Source organism: Leucopleurus acutus (genome assembly GCF_964270905.1).
Source record: "Leucopleurus acutus genome assembly, chromosome: 8".
In the NCBI taxonomy this organism is placed as follows: domain Eukaryota; kingdom Metazoa; phylum Chordata; class Mammalia; order Artiodactyla; family Delphinidae; genus Leucopleurus; species Leucopleurus acutus.
In genome coordinates this window covers 30,355,148-30,375,526 of record NC_139151.1, presented here as the reverse complement: position 1 = coordinate 30,375,526, position 20,379 = coordinate 30,355,148, and positions in this window count along the sequence as shown.

The following is a 20,379-nucleotide window of genomic DNA, read 5'->3' as shown; positions in this document are numbered from 1 at the left end:
ATTACGTACTAAGTTCCATCAACGGTTCTATTCCTTCCCCAGCTTTCAAAAACTTCCAAGAAACCTGTTTGTATTACTTTCCCTAGAACGCTCTCCTTCTTCAACCTATATCAAACCACATATGTAATTTTATATTTTCTAGTAGTTACATTAAAAAAAGTAAAAGAAACAGATACAAATAATTTTAATATTATTTTATTTAACCTAATATATACAAAATATTGTTGCTTCAACATATAATAACTATTTTAAAAATATGAATGTGATATATTTTACTTTCCTTTTTATTGTATAAAGTCCTTGAAATCCATCATATATTCCATATTTATGGCACATCTCAATTCAGACTAGTAACATCTCAATGCTCAATAGCACATGTGGCCATGGCTACTGTATTGGATAGTAGCTCTAGACAGAGAAGGTAATTCCCTAGAGAAAATTTAAATATTCTCTGATCTTCAAGTTTTTTCCAAATTTTTGTAGTATTTTCCTTATTAAACAATTGCAAACAGATACAGAAGGAGAGAGAATAGTAAAATGAATCTCCATATGCAGAGTTTTCAAGATTTAGAAACATTCCTTCTTTTTCTCTCTTTGATTGTCTTTGCTGAAGCAATTCCAGACATTGTTTTGTTTTACTCCTCCATTTCTCAAAAAAATTTTTTTCTTAAATAAACACAATATATTATCACACATATAAAAATTAACAATAATTCCTTGGCATCATTTAATACTCAGTTCATAACAATATTTACCACTGTCTCAAAAAAAACTCTTTTCCAATAGTTTGTTCAAATGAGAGTCAAGGTCCAGACACTGTGTTTGGTTATTATGTACCTTATGTCTTTTCACATCTAGATGGGGTTCCTCTTATTATTTCATACCACTGTTCGTTACAGAATCAAGGTTACTTCTCTTATAGAATGATCTACAGTTGATATTCATGTCTTGGCTTCCTTGTGTTATTATGTAACTTTTGTTCTTCTGTCCCTCGTTTCTTATAAAATGGAAGTAGTTGTAGATGAAACAAATTTTTCTAAATCTGTTATTCCTTCTGCATTTATTAGCTGAAATTTTCTTCAAAGAAGCCTAATCAGCTAGGTCTATGTGGTTACCTAGATACCATGGAATTTTATATAGAAAATAAAGGGTAAATGCTTTTTTAAAAAAATTTAAACTAGGGATATTCAGAATATGGTGTTGATACACTGTTTCCCACAGTGTTCAATAACATTTCTTCTCTGTTTTTAAGTATCAGTGTGAACTTCTTATATTTAATGTGCTTCTGTAAATTGCATTTATTAATTTATTATTCTTTTTCATGTGCAGTATCCCTAGTCTTTGACTTATGTGTAGAGCCTCCTCATGTTGACCTCTGTATCTTATTTTTGGTAAAGTTTTATAGTGAAGCATAATATCATACAGTAAGTGGCACAAATCTTAAGAATACAACTTTATGAATTTTTTAATAAGCAAACAGACCTATGAAACCATTATGCAGATTAATTTTAATATTTTAGGACACTTTTTCCTCAAAATTTCTTTTTATAATTAAATGGACCTAACACATTCAGTACAAACTTTATTTTTCTTTCATTCTAAGAGATATACTTAATATATCCCCCTAGATATTTGTCTACCCATTTTTCTTTCCTCCTTTTATATATTATATTGTATAATGTATTCTGATTTTAAACAGTTGAGAACTTCAGGTGAAGATGGCCCAGGGAGCTAATGATTCATCCTGTCTGCTCCGGATAGATATATAATGATAAAAAAAATATAAAAAGAGGAAACCACAAACATCAGTATTTCATTGCATCAGAAGCAGGACAAAGTAAAATTGTGACTAAGTCTGAAAGTACAGGTCTTGAGCTCCAAGTCCAGAAGTAGGAAGCAATGAACAGTATGGCCCCAGCAGAGTGAAAGGAATTAGTGGTGCTATATGTGAAATGGAGACTGAAACAAGGGTCATTGCTTAAATCCAGGACTGAGATTAGGCTCTCCAGCTCTCCAATAAAAGGAGACTGAATAAAGTTATTGGCCTAAGGGAGCTGAAAGATAAAGGCATAGAGTTAATATTAGATATTGAGCCACACTAACCACCAGATCAATAGCTTAAAACTGCAATATCCCCAACACCTGCAGAATAGAACCTCCAAACTGGCATTGTAAATTTTATAGCTATGTAGATTTGGAAATGTCACTATAGAGGTAGAGGTATGTGGGAGAAAAATAAAATACCCCTCAAGATGAACCTAGAAACCCAAATCCAAATAAATGGGGAAAAAATCTAATCCTAGAAAAGAAAATGAGCAAAATCATTAGGTTAATCAACATCTGGTCATTTCATTTATTATTACTTTTGGGAAACTCTGATAAAAAATGTTAAAATATTTATTTTAGTTTCCGTAAACAGTTGTAAGAAAGAATAACTTTCACTAAAAAAATTATCAGAACTCACAGAATAGAAACAGGCAGAAATAATACAGTTATATGTAGGTAGATGTGAAAACCAATCAGTAGTCTTGGAGATGAAAAATATAATCTTTAAATGAAATATTGATAGATTAAATATACTCTACATTAGATACAATTGAAAAAGACATATTAATTGGAAGTTAGTGCTAAGGAATTAACTCAGAACTGATCACAAATGTAAAGTGTTAAAAATATGAGAGAGATATTATCAGACATAGAGGATAGTTTAAGGCATTCTATCCTACTTGTAAAAGGATTTCTACTTAGAACAGACAGAATGGCAGAGAAGCAAAATTTGAAAAATTAGTTGCAGGGATTTTCCAGAATTGGAAAATGGTAAGAGTTCTCAGGTGAAATGCACATGCAAAGTACCAAAAAAATTAACTAAAAGTATATTCAAGTTCACACCTCGTTACACTATAATGAAACTATACAATATCAGGGTTAAAGTGAAAAAATCTTAAAAGCTACCAGATAGAAAAGTCAAAGTTCCAACCAAAAAAAAAAATACAAAAAAACAAAAAATAACATCAAATAGATTACTCATCAGCTCACTAGATGCCAAAAGGCAATGGAGTGAGTAATATATTCAAATTGATGAGGAATAGTAATTGTTAACCTCAAACTTTATTCCCATCTAAAATATCATTCAGTAATGAAAGCAATAAAAAGATATTTCCAGAAACCCAAACACCACAAGTGCTTACCACTCTCAGAACCTCAAAGAAGTATTAAAACATGAAAAAGAAAAGCCAGAGAGAAAACAAAATATACCAAAAATAATAGTGAGCCCAAAAATTACAAAATAATTTAATTTTAGCATGTAATTTAAATTAAGTATTGACTGTAAAATATAACTTTTTATTATGTTTAAACTAAAACTAAAACTCTAAACAGTAATAATTAGATTAGAAATAACATGCTAAAATAAAATCCATGTCATGTTCAGGAGAAGTACTGAATAACTAAGAATTCATTAGAAAATGTCACAGTTACTATTCAAAAGATATGGTTAAAAGCTTATAAAAATAGATACACAGTCCATTAGCAGAAAAGGAGAAAAATTAAACAAAAAGAAATAAAGAGGAAAACTATATATTAAATATACTGAAAATAATTTCAAATATATGACTGATAACAATAAATATAATATTTTAAATTGAAGTATAGTTGAGTTACAATTTTGTGTTAGTTTCAGGTATACAGCACAGTGATTCAGTTATATATATATTTTTTTCAAATTATTTTCCATTAGAGGATGTTAGTGAATATAGTTCGCTGTGCTATAGAGTAAATCCTTGTTGCTTATCTATTTTATGTATAGCAGTTTGTATCTGTTAATCTTATACGCCTACTTTATCTCCAACTCCCTTTCCCCTTTGGTAAGTATAAGTTTGTTTTCTTTTTTTTTAATTTATTTTTTATACAGCATGTCCTTATTAGTTATCTGTTTTATACATATTAGTGTATATATGTTAATCCCAATCTCCCAGTTCATCCCACCACCAGGCCCCCCCCCCCAACTTTCCCTCCTTGGTGTCCATACGTTTTTTCTCTACATCTTTGTCTTTATTTCTGCCTTGCAAACCGGTTCACCTGTACCATTTTTCTAGATTCCACATATATGCGTTAATACACGATATTTGTTTTTCTCTTTCTGACTTACTTCACTCTGTATGACAGGCTCTTGGTCCATCCACGTCTCTACAAATGACCCAATTTCGTTCCTTTTTATGGCTGAGTAATATTCCATTGTATATATGTACCGCATCTTATTTATCCATTTGTCTGTCGATGGGCATTTAGGTTACTTCCATGACCTGGCTGTTGTAAATAGTGCTGCAATGAACATTGGGGTGCATGTATCTTTTTGAATTATGATTTTCTCTGGGTATATGCCCAGTAGTGGGATTGCTGGGTCATATGGTAATTCTATTTCTACTTTTTTAAGGAACCTCCATACAGTTCTCCATAGTGGCTGTATAAATTTACATTCTCTCCAACAGTGCAAGGGGGTTCCCTTTTCTCCACATGCTCTCCAGCATTTGTTATTTGTAGACTTTCTGATGATGTCCATTCTAACTGGTGTGAGGTGATACCTCATTGTAGTTTTGATTTGCATTTCTCTAATTAGTGATGCTAATTAGAGCCTTTCATGTGCCTCTTGGCCATCTGTATGTCTTCTTTGGAGAGATGTTCATTTAGGCATAAGTTTGTTTTCTGTGTCTGTGAGTGTTTGTTTTGTATACAGATTCATTTGTATTATTTTTTAGATTCCATATATGTGATATCATAATATTTGCTTTTCTGTCTGACTTATTTCATTTAGTATATTCTTTAGGACCATCCATCTTGCTGCAAATCACAGTATTTCATTCTTTTTATGGCTGAGTAATATCCCATTGTATATGTATACCACATCTTCTTAAGTCAGTTGTCTGTTGATGGGCACTTGGGTTGTTTCCATATCTTGACTATATAGTTCTGTGATGAACATTGGGGTGCATGTATCTTTTCAAATTAGAGTTTTCATCTTTTTCATATATATGCCCAGGAGTGAGATTGCTGGATCATATGGTAACTTTATATTTAGTTTTTAAGGAATCTCCCATTCTTCACAGTGGCTGCACCAATTTACATTCCCACCAACAGTATGAGGGTTCCCTTTTCTCCACAACCTCTCCAGCATTTATTATTTGTAGACTTTTTGATGATACCCATTCTGACAGGTGTGAGGTGATACCTCATTATAGTTTTGACTTACATTTCTCTAAAATTAGTGATATTGAGTATCTTTTCATGTGCCTGTTGGCCATCTGAAAGTCGTCTTTGGAGAAATGTCTGTTTAAGTCTTCTGCCCATTTTTTGACTGGGTAGTTTGTTTTTTCAATATTGTGTTGTGTGAGCTCTTTGTATATTTTGTATATTAACCCCTTGTTGGTACATTGTTTGCAAATATTTTCTCTCATTCCGTAGCTTATCTTTTCATTATGTGATGGTTTCCTTTGCTGTGCAAAGGAAACATTTAATTCACCGTTAAATCCAAGTTAAATTCAAGTTAAAATAAGAAGTATTCAAGGAATTCAACATTGTATATGAAATAAATTAATGGCTTTAATCCTGTTTTTAGTGAGCAAAGTCACTACTATTACTGTTACCCCTTTTGAGTCTCACCTCAAAGAATTGAATCAGATTGACCTTAAAATAACCTTTTCAAAGTAGGTTGGGGTCATGGTAGTTAGTTATTTGAAATATATTTATGCAATTGTGGTTGGCCTGATACATACTGCCCTTAATAAATGGTTTTGAAACTATAAACAGAACAAAATATGTGTGAGGGGTTTTTTTTGAGTTTTTGTTGTCATTGTTGTTTTGTTTTTTTATTTTCTTACTTTTGCAACTGCCCCTCTGTTTCAGATGTTTTAATCAGAGGTTTCAAGTGTGAATAACATCCAAGTACAGATTCTTTTCCTTTTGCTTTAATGATTTTGTGCTGTTCCTATTCTGTTAAATTGAAAGCTATGCATTTATAAGCAAAACAAGAATAGTTAGAGGAAATGGTATTACAGCAAGAGATACACATTTAGATGCCTTTCACTTAATTATTTGCGTTCAACTCAAATAGTATATTTGTACAGATGTCAAGAAGCAGCCTTGACAATGCTGTTCTTTTAAAATAATGTAAACAGACATAACCCCTATGGTTACCAAAGGGGAAAGAGGGAGAGAGGGATAAATTAGGAGTTTGGGGTTAACATATACACACTACTATGCATAAAATAGATGACCAACAAGGACCTACTGTATAGCACAGGGAGCTATACTCAATATTTTGTAATAACCTATAAGGGGAAAGAATCTGAAAGAAATAGGTATATATGTATGTATAACTGAATTACTTCACTGTACACCTGAAATTAGCACAATATTGTAAATCAACTATACTTCAATTAAAAAAAAGATTAAAGTAAAAGAAAAGAGAGATCAGGTGTTGATATAGTTAATATTTTCAAATGTCTCTCTTGTGGAAATAAAGAAAATACTGGAATTCAAAAAAATGTCTACTTGAAAAAATAAAATAAAATAATGTAAACAAATGAGCTCTGATCTCAGTAATTATTTCTTTGCATCCAAGGGATATGTGTCATGCACAATAAGGTACTAATGACTAAGATAGACTTCTAACAAACTTTTAATAGAAAAGTATGAAGTTTGCCCCATAAGTATATATGTTAAGTATAAATAGCATTTTAATATGGCTTATCATTTAAAGGAGATGAAAAAGAGAGTGGAAGTACAGTATTGATCAAATTAGAAAGCATGCTCTAACACATTGCCTAGCTGTTTGATGTATAAATGAAGTGATGGATAGACTCAGTTATCTAGGACAAATTTGGGAAATATTTTGCAAAATCAAATATAAGCAAAAATTTTTTGATTGAAATTATTTAAATAATTTCCAATCAAACCTTATTTTGCCTTATTTAAATGGATACACTATATGAAACAATTCTAAATGTCTAGAGATTTGAATATGGATTAGATTAAATGAACAGTAATAGCTAATACTTATTGAGCACTTGCTGTATATCAGGCAATTTTCCAAGTATTTTAAATATAATGTTAGAGGGGATTTCTTATTTCCTGCTCCTATTGTTTTTTTCTGCATGGAGGAATATTTACTAAGGTTCATACTCCTAGACACTCTCTGCCTTCTACCTGACTCCTTCCTTTCCAGGAAAGGTGTCAGATAAAGGTGTTTATCTGACTGTGAGTTTGAGTCAGAAACCCAGGGCTGAATACTGTGCCTTCCTATGCTTTTCTTTTGGGTGTACACATTCTGCTCTGCCCCTTCAAGGCAGTCTCTGCACCTGGTGCAGCTGGCTCCTTAGCTTAGTACTGTCATAACTAGAAGTTAAGCCTTCCAAATTCTTGTGTTTAGTGTTGATATTAGCAAGTCCATTTGCCTGGAGACCTGTTATATCCTCCAAACTATCTTTTTCAGTAATAAAGGTAATATTTTGGGCCTACCTGTTTTTTCACCTTCCATTGATACAGAATTCCAGATGGAACAAGGGTACCATTTGCTGATACTACTCCAATCCTTGATATATTATCATTTTATTATATAAACAACAGGGTATCACTTTTTGAAGTTCTTATGTTTTCATTTTTTTTACTTTACATTCCAAAGTAGGGGAATGATAGAGGGTATAGAGAGAAAAGGAGAGATTTAAAAGATTTTATTGGAAGTGGCTGGACTTGATAGTTGATGGCATGTGGGAAGTTCAGGAGAAGGAACCAAGAATGTCTCCCAGGTGTCTGATTAAGCAACTACATGGTCAGTAGTGCCAATTACTGAAATAGGCTCCAGAGAATAGTATTTCTCATCCCTCCTACCCCCTGGTTAGAAGAGGAAAATGATGAGTTTATATCTGTATATGCATATTACATAGTCAAGTTGTGACACTATCAGTGGGGGGACTACATTTACAAATTTCTGTAAAGACCAGTTGAGTGCAGAACTCAATGAAATTTCTAGAAGAAGCCTTAGAAGAATTATCTTGCAGAGATTTTCTAGCACTGAAATTAGCAAGTACTCTTTAAATTTTAATTTACATTTCTTCAAGGCAATACTTCAACACCCCTGAAGTGGCCTGTATAACATCACATTAGTAGTATAGTAGAAAGAATATTGAACTTAGGAATTCAATAATTCTATTTTTAATCCCATCTCTTTCACTGACAAACAAGTTGCTTATCTTTTCATGGTAAAGAACCCTATTATAAATTTAGCTAATCAGAACTATTTGTCAAGGCATACTCTACTAGTACCTCCTCGTCCCTAAACCATTCTCTAGTTATAACTGAAAATGATTTCAACACTTCCAACTTAAAGTGTTCCCTTGACTCTAAAATTCTATAGTATGTTAACTTAAAAGGTACTATACAATATTTATAAGATTGTTTACATTTTCTATCAAGTTTAAATTGTGAGACTATGGATGGGAGTCTGAATGCAAATGGAGGCTCTACGTTTGTTGCCTTTAGATAAACTCAGGGTAGATTAACACTACAGAAACGAAAAGAATGAACACTTTTAAAGAAATATGAAACTAATATTACCAAAATAATTATATTTTTATTTTCATAACTTTATAAATTTACACTAAGTTTAATTTAGAATAAGAGATGAACTCTTTCTCCTTTTTTATTCTTCTTTCAGCTCTGCATGACATGTCAAGAATTTTTTCGTTAACCTTTCCAAATTTTGTTCTATTTTTTAGAAAATGATGTTGGAATTCCAAGCAGATAGCACATGTTCTTTTTCTCTAGTATGCTTTTCTTTTCCCCTCCTGGAAAAAGAGTAACTTTTTGGCTTTTGTCGTTATATGTCCATTAATCTAATGCCAAGACATATGCAATTGTATAACTAATGACATTTATAAGTCTTTTTTCCCAAAATACTTGCTAAAATTGAGGATTTAGCCTAAAGGAAGCTCACAGTGAACATTGGTTCAGGTCTTCACCTACATTATTATCAAACAAAATACCATGATCTTTGTTTTCACATTGTTTGGAATGAATAGTCACAATGAAAATTGTTGCCTTTCTTCTGAAGATATACTATAGTAACTCCTGCCATTTCAGCCTTTAATACATATTTTAATGGTTTATATGTTTCTATGACAGATCAGTGGCTTATTACTGGAAGGATGCAGTTTTGATGGAAATCGACTTTCTGAAAATCAGCATGATTCTCCTAGTGTATCATCAGTTCTCCCTTGTTTTATGGGCTGGATTCCACAGGTAATACATTTTTAACAGGAACAAGTTTTAATTTAATCAATTCATTTTTAGATTTTATCTTTTCAATAAGATATAATTGGCTTATGAATTTTTCATTTACTTTCTAATCTTACCTGCATTTGAACAAATTTACAGTCCAAATATTATGTCCTTTATAATTTTTAAGATGTACAGGACATTTTAAAAGCTTTATTTTGTTATGGAAAGAATAACATTATAGTTTTTAATTTCTAAATAAGCTATAGTCTAATAAGAAAAAAGCCTTAAATGGTAATCTGAACTACCACATATTGTGTTTCTATTATTTTCAGCAGTGTGCTAAATGTTTTATATACTTTACCTTACATACTTTTCTGAGTAGCCCTGCAAGGTAGATATTATTATTCCTATTTTCAAATGAGGAAATGTGTGTTCACATAAGTTAAATGACTTCCCTGTAGCTTGGCATGCAGAAATCGAAAGCATCAAGATGTTAATACACATCTAATACCATGTCACTATGCTGCTGATTGGCAGATGAAGAAAACTGTCTTGACAGAGGTCTATTCGGTTAACTTTTTCCCTTTTAAAACCTTCAATTTTTTTTTATAAATTTATTTATTTATTTTTGGCTGCATTGGGTCTTCGTTGCTGCACACGGGCTTTTTTCTAGTTGTGTCGAGTGGGGGTTACTCTTTGTTGCGGTGCACAGTCTTCTCATTGTGGTGGCTTCTCTTGTTGTGGGGCATGGGCTCTAGGCACTCATGCTTCAGTAGTTGTGGCACGTGGGCTCTAGAGCGCAGGCTCAGTAGTTGTGACGCACGGACTTAGTTGCTCCACGGCATGTGGAATCTTCCCAGACCAGGGCTTGAACCCGTGTCCCCTGCATTGGCAGGTGGATTCTATTTTTTTTTTTTTTTTTTGCGGTACTCAGGCCTCTCACTGTTGTGGCCTCTCCCGCTGCGGAGCACAGGCTCCGGATGCACAGGCTCAGCAGCCATGGCTCACGGGCCCAGCCGCTCCGCGGCATGTGGGATCTTCCCGGACTGGGGCACGAACCCAAGTCCCCTGCATCGGCAGACGGACTCTCAACCACTGCGCCACCAGGGAAGCCCCTGGCAGGTGGATTCTTAACCACTGCGTCATCAGGGAAGTCCAAAACCTTCAATTTTTGAAAGAACTTTCAACAATGGAACTTGAGGGATATTCGCCTTTAAAATAAGACATAGTTGTAGATGAAACACATAACTTTTACTAAATGTAAGTAAGAATACATGTGAATAAACTTTAAAGTTTTGATTCTGTATCTAATCACCAACAAGCTATTTCATATACTGCTTACTACAAGAAAAATGAGTTTTCTAGTTGTGAAATACTTCATTGAATTTTCCAATTATTATAATTCTTTTTGTAAAATAAAAAAATCCAAAGCATCACAATATTTATTTTAAAATAAAAACTAATAAAGCCATAATTAACAGTTATTGCTCAGAGAGCTATAAGAGCATCCTCTGACCTAAAGGAACATACATTTCTGTGAAACTCGCCATTTCCACCCCCCATATAAGCTTCATTTTCTCTAGTAGTAGAGTGACAGAGAAGGGAGAAGTTGAAATCATCTTTATTTTATTTCTCTCTGGCTATTGATTCATGTAAGAAATTTGTATGTCAAAAAGTTGGTAACTTATGGATTACACACATTAGGTGTGTGGACCAGATCGAAAGTTCTATACAAAAGTTAAGGCTAGGGCTTCCCTGGTGGCGCAGTGGTTGGAGGTCCGCCTGCCGATGCAGAGGACACAGGTTCATGCCCCGGTCCGGGAGGATCCCACATGCCGCAGAGCGGCTGGGCCCGTGAGCCATGGCCGCTGAGGCTGCGCGTCCGGAGCCTGTGCTCCGCAGCGGGAGAGGCCACAGCTGTGAGAGGCCCGCATACAGCAAAAAAAAAAGTTAAGGCTAAAATTTGCTGAGGGTTATAACCATAATATATAAAATTGTATATGATGACAGAGATGAATTCAAATGAATCCAAATTATGAGAAGTGTTACTTCTCTGGCAAACAAATTTAAAAGCCATATAATGACCTTGATGGGGGGAAAGGTAGGACATGTATAAAATGATTCACTTAAGGAGAAACCCCAGCAATAAAAATAGAGCATGGAGAATGAGTAGGCATAAATGCAAAAGAGAGTGACCTAGAGCAGTACCCACATAACTGACCACAAACTGAATGCAGATCAGGAATGCAGTGTGGTTATGAACAGAAGCCAATCTGTTAACTGGGTTGTATGAAAAGCAACATAACATTATAAGACTTGGAATTTATCCCTCCACAATATTTTACTTTGAGTATCATTTCTATCCAGTTTTATTTACCACACTTTAAAAAATCAGGATAGGAATAGAAAGCTAAAAGTAATTTAATTTGAAAAATATCTCATGTGAAGAGAGGTAAAATGAATTGGAATATTTAGCCAATAAAAGAGATGGCTGAAAGATAAAATGAATTTATTATTTTTATAAAAGAGATTTCCCCAAAGGCTTCTGCACTTTTTCCTGCCATGTAATGGAAGGGTTTAAGATACTTCCCCACCTCTTTTTTCCCCTCCTTCCTTTACAGTGATCCTCTTCTTCCCATTAATCTTACTGCTTTGACTGCCTCTCCTAGATCAGCTAAGAAGGAGAGAATATGAGGTATATTGCTAAATGTTTCAGAACATGAAATTTTGGAGTCCAGCAGTCTAAATGCCACTCACAGCTCCCAAACTTATGAGCTGGGTGATTTGGGGCAAATTACCTAACCTCATTGAGCCAGTTTCCTCATTTGAAAGTGGAGATAATGATGTTTGTATAGGACCATGTTGAGGAATAAATAAGGTCCTGTGTCTGTGAAGTACCTAGCAGGGCGTCATACACGGTAAGTCTAATTTTTCCTGATGCCAACACTTTTAAATGTTTTTATAATAGTATAATAATTAACTTATTTCATATGGTGCTTTATAGTGTACTAAATGCTTTCAATCATCATTAGATAATTAAGTTCCTATATACCATATTCTGAACCCTGGGATAACAAAAATAAATCTCTTCCATCAGAGTCTTCTGTTGAGTAGAGGAGCAAACGTGTAAAGAAACTATTACAGTTCAGAGTTACAGAAGTACAATTATGGAGGTTTACATGAAGTGCTTTGGCAAATGAAAGAGACCTCAGCTCTATCTTGTATAAGCAGATGAGGGAAAGTCAGATGACCTCACAGGGAGAGGAAGCAGCTTCTCAGGACTGTAGTCACAGTAGAAGTAAGAAAAATTCAAGGACAAAGTCAAAAATGGTAGGGGCAAGGCATTCCATATAGAAGGGGAAGTATATTTAAATGCATGGAGATACGAAAAGAATTTAGGTTATTTGGGGAACTGAAAGTATAGTATATCTGGAATGTACTGGAATGGTTCAAATGGAGAGTGGTAGGGGATGCGGTCAGAAAGGAAGACTAAGACCAAGTACGACAAGCCATGGAGCCATGCCAAGGAGTTTAGACTATCTTATGATCAGAGAAAGCCATTGAGAGCTTAGAACACGTGTGTTGTAAGATCAGATCTGTAGTTTTAGAAAAGCAGTCTAGCACTGAGAGAATTGAGGATTGGCATAGGGTGAAATACAATCACACTTACCTTTCATTGCAGTCCTCTGAGTATGGTAGAGTAGTTTTTCTCTCTGTTTTGCTGAGGAAGAAACCGTGAATCTGGTAAATAGAGTGATTTGTTATGGGTCCCCCAGTAGTAGCACTAGTGTTTGAACAATAGCAATGAGCATTTATTTGTATTTATTATGTGCCAAGCACTGTACAAACTGTTTAGAATACAAGATATTTAGGCTTTCCAAAAACATTTGAAATAGGAATTATCATCTCCATTGTAAACTAAGAAAATGGAAGCTTAAAAGATTGTATAACTTGACCAAGATAAAGATAACATAGTTAATAGGTAAGCAACTAAGTTTCAAATCCAGGTTATCTCTCTTAAATCTTAGGCCTAATACTGAGGCAACCTAACAGTATAAACCAGAGTTTGGAAAACTACAGGCCACAGGCCAAATCCAGTATGCTGCCTGTTTTTGTACAGCCCACAGTCATATGAGCATGAATGACTTTTACATTTTTAAATAGATGAAAAACTTAGAAGGATAGTACTGGGTTGGCCAAAAAGTTCATTCGGGTTTTTCTGCAAGATGTTACAGAAAAACCCGAACGAACTTTTTGGCCAACCCAATATTCTATGATGTGAAAATTATCTGAAATTCAAATTCCAGTGTCCATAAAGAAAGTTTTGTTTGGAAAACAGCTATGCCCATTTATGTAGATGCTTTCAGACTACTACAGCAGAGTTGAGGATATAGTTGTATCCAAGACCATATAGCCCATAAAATATTTACTATCTGACCTCTTACAGAAAAGTTTGCTGACTCTGTATAAACTATCAAACTCTCCAACTTTGCTTGAGTTAAGCACTATTTTTGTTCAAGAAATCATTTTTTTTAGGGCAACTATAGCTGTTTTTAATAAGTTTTACAGAATTTGGTGGGGGGCATCAGCATTTTAACGCGTTTTTACCAAGAGGGAAGGAACCAGCATAAAATCAAAGGAAGCATCAACATCAATTTATATAAACAAGTAAAAAGAATTACTTTTGCCACTTACTCTTACAGCTACTTCATTGCAGAAAGTTCAGAATCCTTTGATAAGCTTAGATAAAATAATGGAGTTCAGAACTTTGGTGACTAATTCCTTTTAGGCTAGAAGAAGGTTTTTCCACAAATTATTTCGATAATATTATCTGACCCCTAAAAGTCCTGAATAGCATTATTTCAGCAGAAACATGCCGGACAACTCAGGCACTAGGAGGTACATAGCACCTACATTTTTTTAAAGAGCATTTTAGGTTGCAGAAGACTGAAGAACTTTGAGATTTTTTAATATGTGGTAATACTTAACAAAGGATATGAACAACAAATTCTAAGGCTTTTATTGAGGGGAGGGGGAGGTTTACCATTGCTTCTATTATAAATGTAATGTACTTTGCCAGTTAACAAAATTAGAATTATGAATGCTCAAGAATTAAAAGGAAGTAAAATGCTGGTGCTAATGTTTTCCTAGTGTTTCTGTTTACCATTATCTATGTGCAGGAAGTTAATATACCTACACTCACACTGTTCATTTATGCGTTCATTCATTCATGATGCAGACTCTTAAGGTTCTTCAAGTTCCAGTTCAGTTCTAGGGGTTAAATCAATATAGGTATAATAAGATTTCCCTACAGGATTTTACCCAAAAAAGCATTCACTTTCTCCAAAGCAGTTCCTAAAAAGTGTTTGACACTACATTATTCCATAATGGTTCTCTGAAAAATTGTTCAGTAAACAGATTTAAATTTGGAACTTCATGATGTATTTGAGGATATTAAAAACGCTGGGAACTACCAAAATTTACTTAACATGCAACCCTGTTCATGCATCTACACCCCACCCTCCATCTGGATCTATGTTCCACATAACGTAGTTTGGGAAACACTACTTTATGAGGTAAATCAGTCTTAGATAATGTCCTGTTCTGACATTCCACAGGAAGTCAGTTTGCCTTTGTTCTATTTTTCCAATAAAGAGTGTTACTTCGGGTTTATCAGCCCCACAGTAACATAGAAACCCTGGACCAGCCTGAACCCCACAGGCCTACACCTTCCAACAGTTGCCACAACTGACAGTACAACTTCAGAAACAATTTCATTCTCAGGGAAATTATGACTATATAATGATTACACAAGCAACTCACAGTAACAGTCTTTTCTTTACGTTAAAGTATTTTCACCATGTATATGAAATGATATATGCTGAAAACTCTGCCTTGGATGCACTCTGGTTTAAATATAATAAATATTTAATTAATGTCTTTTCTATGTGACAGGTTTTTTTTCTTAAGAACTTACTATGAGAGCAATGTTGTTAGCATTGTATTATTGAAAAATAGAGGGAAGTATTTCTCTACCAAAGTAGAGTACCTAGACATTCTTGACAGAATGAAGTATTTCAAAATATTCATTGTTGGCAAGTTGTTTTGTTTCCTGTTTTGAGATAGTTATATTTTCAAGGGTTGCTTTACTAATAATGCCACTTTTACGTACATGAAACCTCTGATGTCATAACATCTTCTTTCCTAAAAAAAAAATAACTGTTCACTGACTTGGTTCATAAACATTCAGAAAGCATATGTTAGAATAAGTTAGTTGGACTTTATGCATAAATATATCTGATGAGAAAAATATTTTGGTTTGCCCTCGTGTGTTTTATTATAATGAAATTTGAGTTGATATCGGCCAAATAGTTAACATAATTAACCTGGGTAATTTGGGGCTTTTTTGTTTTCTGGTGTTGTTTTATTTTGTTACTTTCTTTAGTTTGTTGGCTAAGTAATACCAAATATCACCATTTGCCTTTGTAAATGTCTTCTTTCACATATTAGCTTATTGCCTTCTGTTTGTAGTACACGTATACTTTTAAGCCACTTTCCCTGGGGCATGGGCATGAGCGTGAGTAATCATAATATATAGATTTTTAATTATTTAATTTTAATAATGTCAAACTAATTTGTTTACATATAATATAATATTATTTGAAGTTTTCCTAATATATCTTTTTGCATTAACTGAGCACTTAGTGTATTTATTAATAGTTATTAATAAAATTTTAGTTTCATCCAAATATTTCAGCCCAGCAGGATCTGTACTTTGTCTTTTAAGATAAACATATTAAAGAGGGAATTGTGGCATAAGAATTTAATTCAGTTAAACAATATAAGGTTTCTGTCTGCATAAGGTATTGTGTTAAGTGTGAGAATGCCCAAGTACTTAGCTCTATTACTTTGATAATTTATTTATTGGTGACATAAGGGCAAGTCCATTTAACCTTTCTTACAGAAGGTTGTAACGTTTACTGTTTATGAGATTTTAAGCAATGACAAGTAAAATTTTAAGAAGCAACTGTGGTACTTCGCTTTTAAAACACTGTACGTTTTGCTGGAAAGATTTGTACCCTCACTTTAAAACAAACAAAAAGCCTACAACCAAAAGCAAGTTTGGAAGGGTTTGGAAATATATACAAAAACTGGTAAATTGATAATGAATGTGCAAAGAATCAACTTTGCATTACTCTTAAATTCCTAATTTAAAGAGAAAATTGCTTGGCATTAAAATGAAGAGATATAGAGAAAATCTTCTGAATAGAAAGGAATAGCATTATAAAACATTTCAATGTGATGTTTTCATTTTTGACCATAGAAGTTATGGGAAAGAAAGCAAATATAGAGTGGCAGAGGAAGATAATTTAAGACCTTTTCTAGGATTATAGACATTCATAGGTTCAGATCATTTCAGTTCAACAAATATGCAATGTTTGTCTGCTCTTTGCTGAAGAATTTAAAGGCAATACCAAAAGAAAGCCTATACTAGGTTATTAATTTTAGGAATGGCTAAGGAGTTATGAAAATCACAGGAATTTGTGAATGCTAAAGCTTTGCCATTTAAGCAGAATTAGAGAAGAGGGAAGAGATTAGGCAGTGACTAATAATGGTTGAAAATTCTCTTTACTCCAAATTCTGTATTTTTCTGAGGCCCAACTCAGGATTCATTCTCCCCATTAATCCTTGTCAGGTTAACATATCCCAGAGTAGTAGTTTATTTTGATTTTCTTTAAAATACTCATTTTGCAAAAAATTATATTCTAAATATTTGATGTGTATGTTGTTTCTTAAACTAAATTTTAAGCTTTAAAGAAGATTATTATTTTCTCTATTTGGATATATATTGAAATGCTTTGCTTTTATAATTCTAGGTGCAATATTAGCACATAAATGCTGTTAAATGAATGGATGAGTAACAGAATCATCAATACAAACATAGAGGAAAATTAGAAACATTCAGGGCAGATGGTCTTCTTATCTATTTGCGTAATGATTCTTCATAAAGAATGAATTTTCTCATGTCAATCAGGTTACAATTTAGGAATTTTAGAAATGAATGAGTTTTCAAAGGGACTTAACTGTTTTATATAAAGGACTTAGAAAAGTTAGTGTTGTGGGGGTAGAGAAAAGGATTGGAAAAGACAATCAAAATTCCATATAATGCCCACTTAGACTTAAAAATAGAATGCTTTAAATTTCTTCATGAAGGAAAAAATATTTTTATTTCTCTCTATCCTAGCACCATCCATGACCTGTAGTAGATGGTAAAAAGCTGGGACTTTTTTTCTAATTGATTTAAGAATTAGTAGGAATTAAAGAAAAGTTATGCATATGTAGTCCTTGTGTGAATAAATAATGCTTTGTATTTGAACTCCTTAATAATACATCATTGGATTCACCCAACATCCCATTAGGTGGACCAGTGTTGTTTATGTTCCTTTTATGATAGGGAAACAGATGCTCAGAGAGTAATCTACTCTCTAGGGTCAGGAGCTCCTAAACAAGCTAATGCCAATTTTTTTTTTTTTCAATTGTACTACCTATGGCAACTTTGCCACTTGCCTAACTAGGTTACCATGATAAATTCTTCATGGGTTTCTGATTTGTCACTTGTAAAATTCTAGAATGAGACTAACTTTTCTCTTAAGTTTCATTCTAACTCTAAAAACTTATCCATTAGTTGAATAAAATTATATAAATTCAATAAAAACATGAATCCTAAATTTGAATTGGAATTACTATTATGAACTTCTGATGTTTTTCTTTAAAAAAATACATATTTCTAAGCTTCAGTCACTGAAAAATCCTAGAAGGAGAATGATAGATCATTCCTAGCACCCAGACTACGATCTCTAGTACCATTTCTCATTAAAGGAACCAAGGATCCTCAGAGTAATGACTAATTTTTGATTTCTGGGACAGCAAATATACAAGATGAACTTACAACATCTTGACATACTAGAAGGTAAGAGAGCTACTGAAGACTACTAGGGACATATCAAAACAAAAACAAAAACCCTCAGGAGCCAGCCTAATGAGTTCCCACTGCACAAAGATTGACATTTTGAACACCAATAAGATAGTAATTGCATTGCATTGAAGCACATTGAACATATTTAAATCCACCAGTTCATAATGATACTTAAAAAAATAGAGGGTGCTCATTGATCACCTTTACAGTATGCTAGGGAACAAATGCATTATTTTAAAAGCGTGTAAATAAAGGGAAATTAGATAGCATTTATTCCAGCCTTTCCTATATGAACTGTACCTCCTGGTAATCAAATGATTGATAACTGGAAGTTCCTCTTTATAGATTTGTTTCTGCCTGGAAATGAAGGGATGTAGAATTAGATTATCATTTTTTAATCTTAAATATAAATAATGATCATCAATGGCTCCTAATAGCTAAAAAGAGAGACACCCAGACTTTATATGCCTCTTGATTGAAGTATACACTACTACCTATGCAGTGTTTTTACCGGAAATTGAATCTGAATCTGAACTCACCTCCAGACCCACTTTACAAGAATACAGGGAACAGAAGAACATGACACCATGGGAATGTAGCGAACAAAAGTCAAGAATGTGGGAAACTCTTTGGTATAGTTCTTTAGCAAACAAATTACAAGGAATAAAGGAGAAAAAATAAATTTAGGAGAATTAGGACACATAACAAACCTCAAAGTGTGGGCTCTATTTGAATTGCAGTTCTTCCAAAAAAATCTTTTAAAAATTATGGGATAATGGCATAGTGGGTATAAGATGATATTAAGGAATTATTGTTAATATTTTTATGTGATATACTATTTTGATTATGTTTTTATATTTTATTTATAGACATATATTTAAATACTTATAGATGAAATTTTATAATGTGTAGGATTTGATTCAAAATACTCTATTATTTGGGGCTGGGGGAGGTTATAAATGAAATACAGTTGGCCATGAGCTGATAATTGTTGCAACTGAATGATGTGGTTTATTATGCTAGTCTTTATTTAAAACATTTCATAATAAAATGTTAAATATATTTTATTATTTGGGAAGATTTTGTGTTCGTATTTGGTTATCTAATGACCTGTTGCAACACAGTATATTGCTGTATTTTAAAACAAAATTAATTCTTTTTAAACAGGGCGCATATGGTCCATATTCCCCTGATGAGTGCATATCTTTGCCTGTTTACACAAGTGCTGAAAGGGATCGTGTGGTGATCAATATCGACATTCCATGTGGGGGCAGCCAAGATCAGTGGATTCAGTGTGGAGCAGCTCTATTTCTCAAAAATCAGTAGAACCTGATGACAATAAAAGCTGTCTTAGCCAAAAGAAACATTTATTATTTAAGCTTTAAATAAAATATGTGGTCAGTCCACATTTGAAGTGTTAGTTCAGAATATTAGCATGTAGTTGTCCTGTGTTGTTTATCTCATTGTGTTTTTATTTTAATGGGTAATGACAGCACCCTGTACCTTTTAAAGTAATAACTTAATGGAGTCAATGTTAAAATAGCATATTCCCTTTATAATATTAAGTATTTCTGTGAGGCAGTTCACTTTTCCAGTGGCTCAAAAATTTAATGTTTTAGCTAAGAGTTTTTAAATAGTGTATTTAAGGAATCAGTAATAAATATTTTGGCTATTATTTCTGTATCATCATTTATTTAATAAAATATAAGATATTATTAACGTTTCAGTCTTCCATGGTTTTATATATATACGTATATGTATATATATAATGTCTTTAAACGTTGAAGGAAGTATTATATTTTAGTTAAAATATACAGCATCTCAAAGTAATGCAAAAGAAATAGGAAGTAATAGCACAGAAACCAGGATAAGAATTTTACAAATAGAATAATTAAATGATGAAAAGTTTATAATTTCTCATGGGTATGGCTTTCCCATGTGTTTCTATGAAACCGTAAAATTCTACAATGGCTGAAAGCTTAAATAAACAGCTAGAAAAGGGAAAAGCAGGGAGGAGTATTCAGGGAAGGTGTTTGTGGGCCATGTCTGGAAATGTCACACATCATTTATGTTTATATTCCATTAGAGAGAACTTAATCACATGGCTACACCTAATTTCTAGGGTGGTGGGA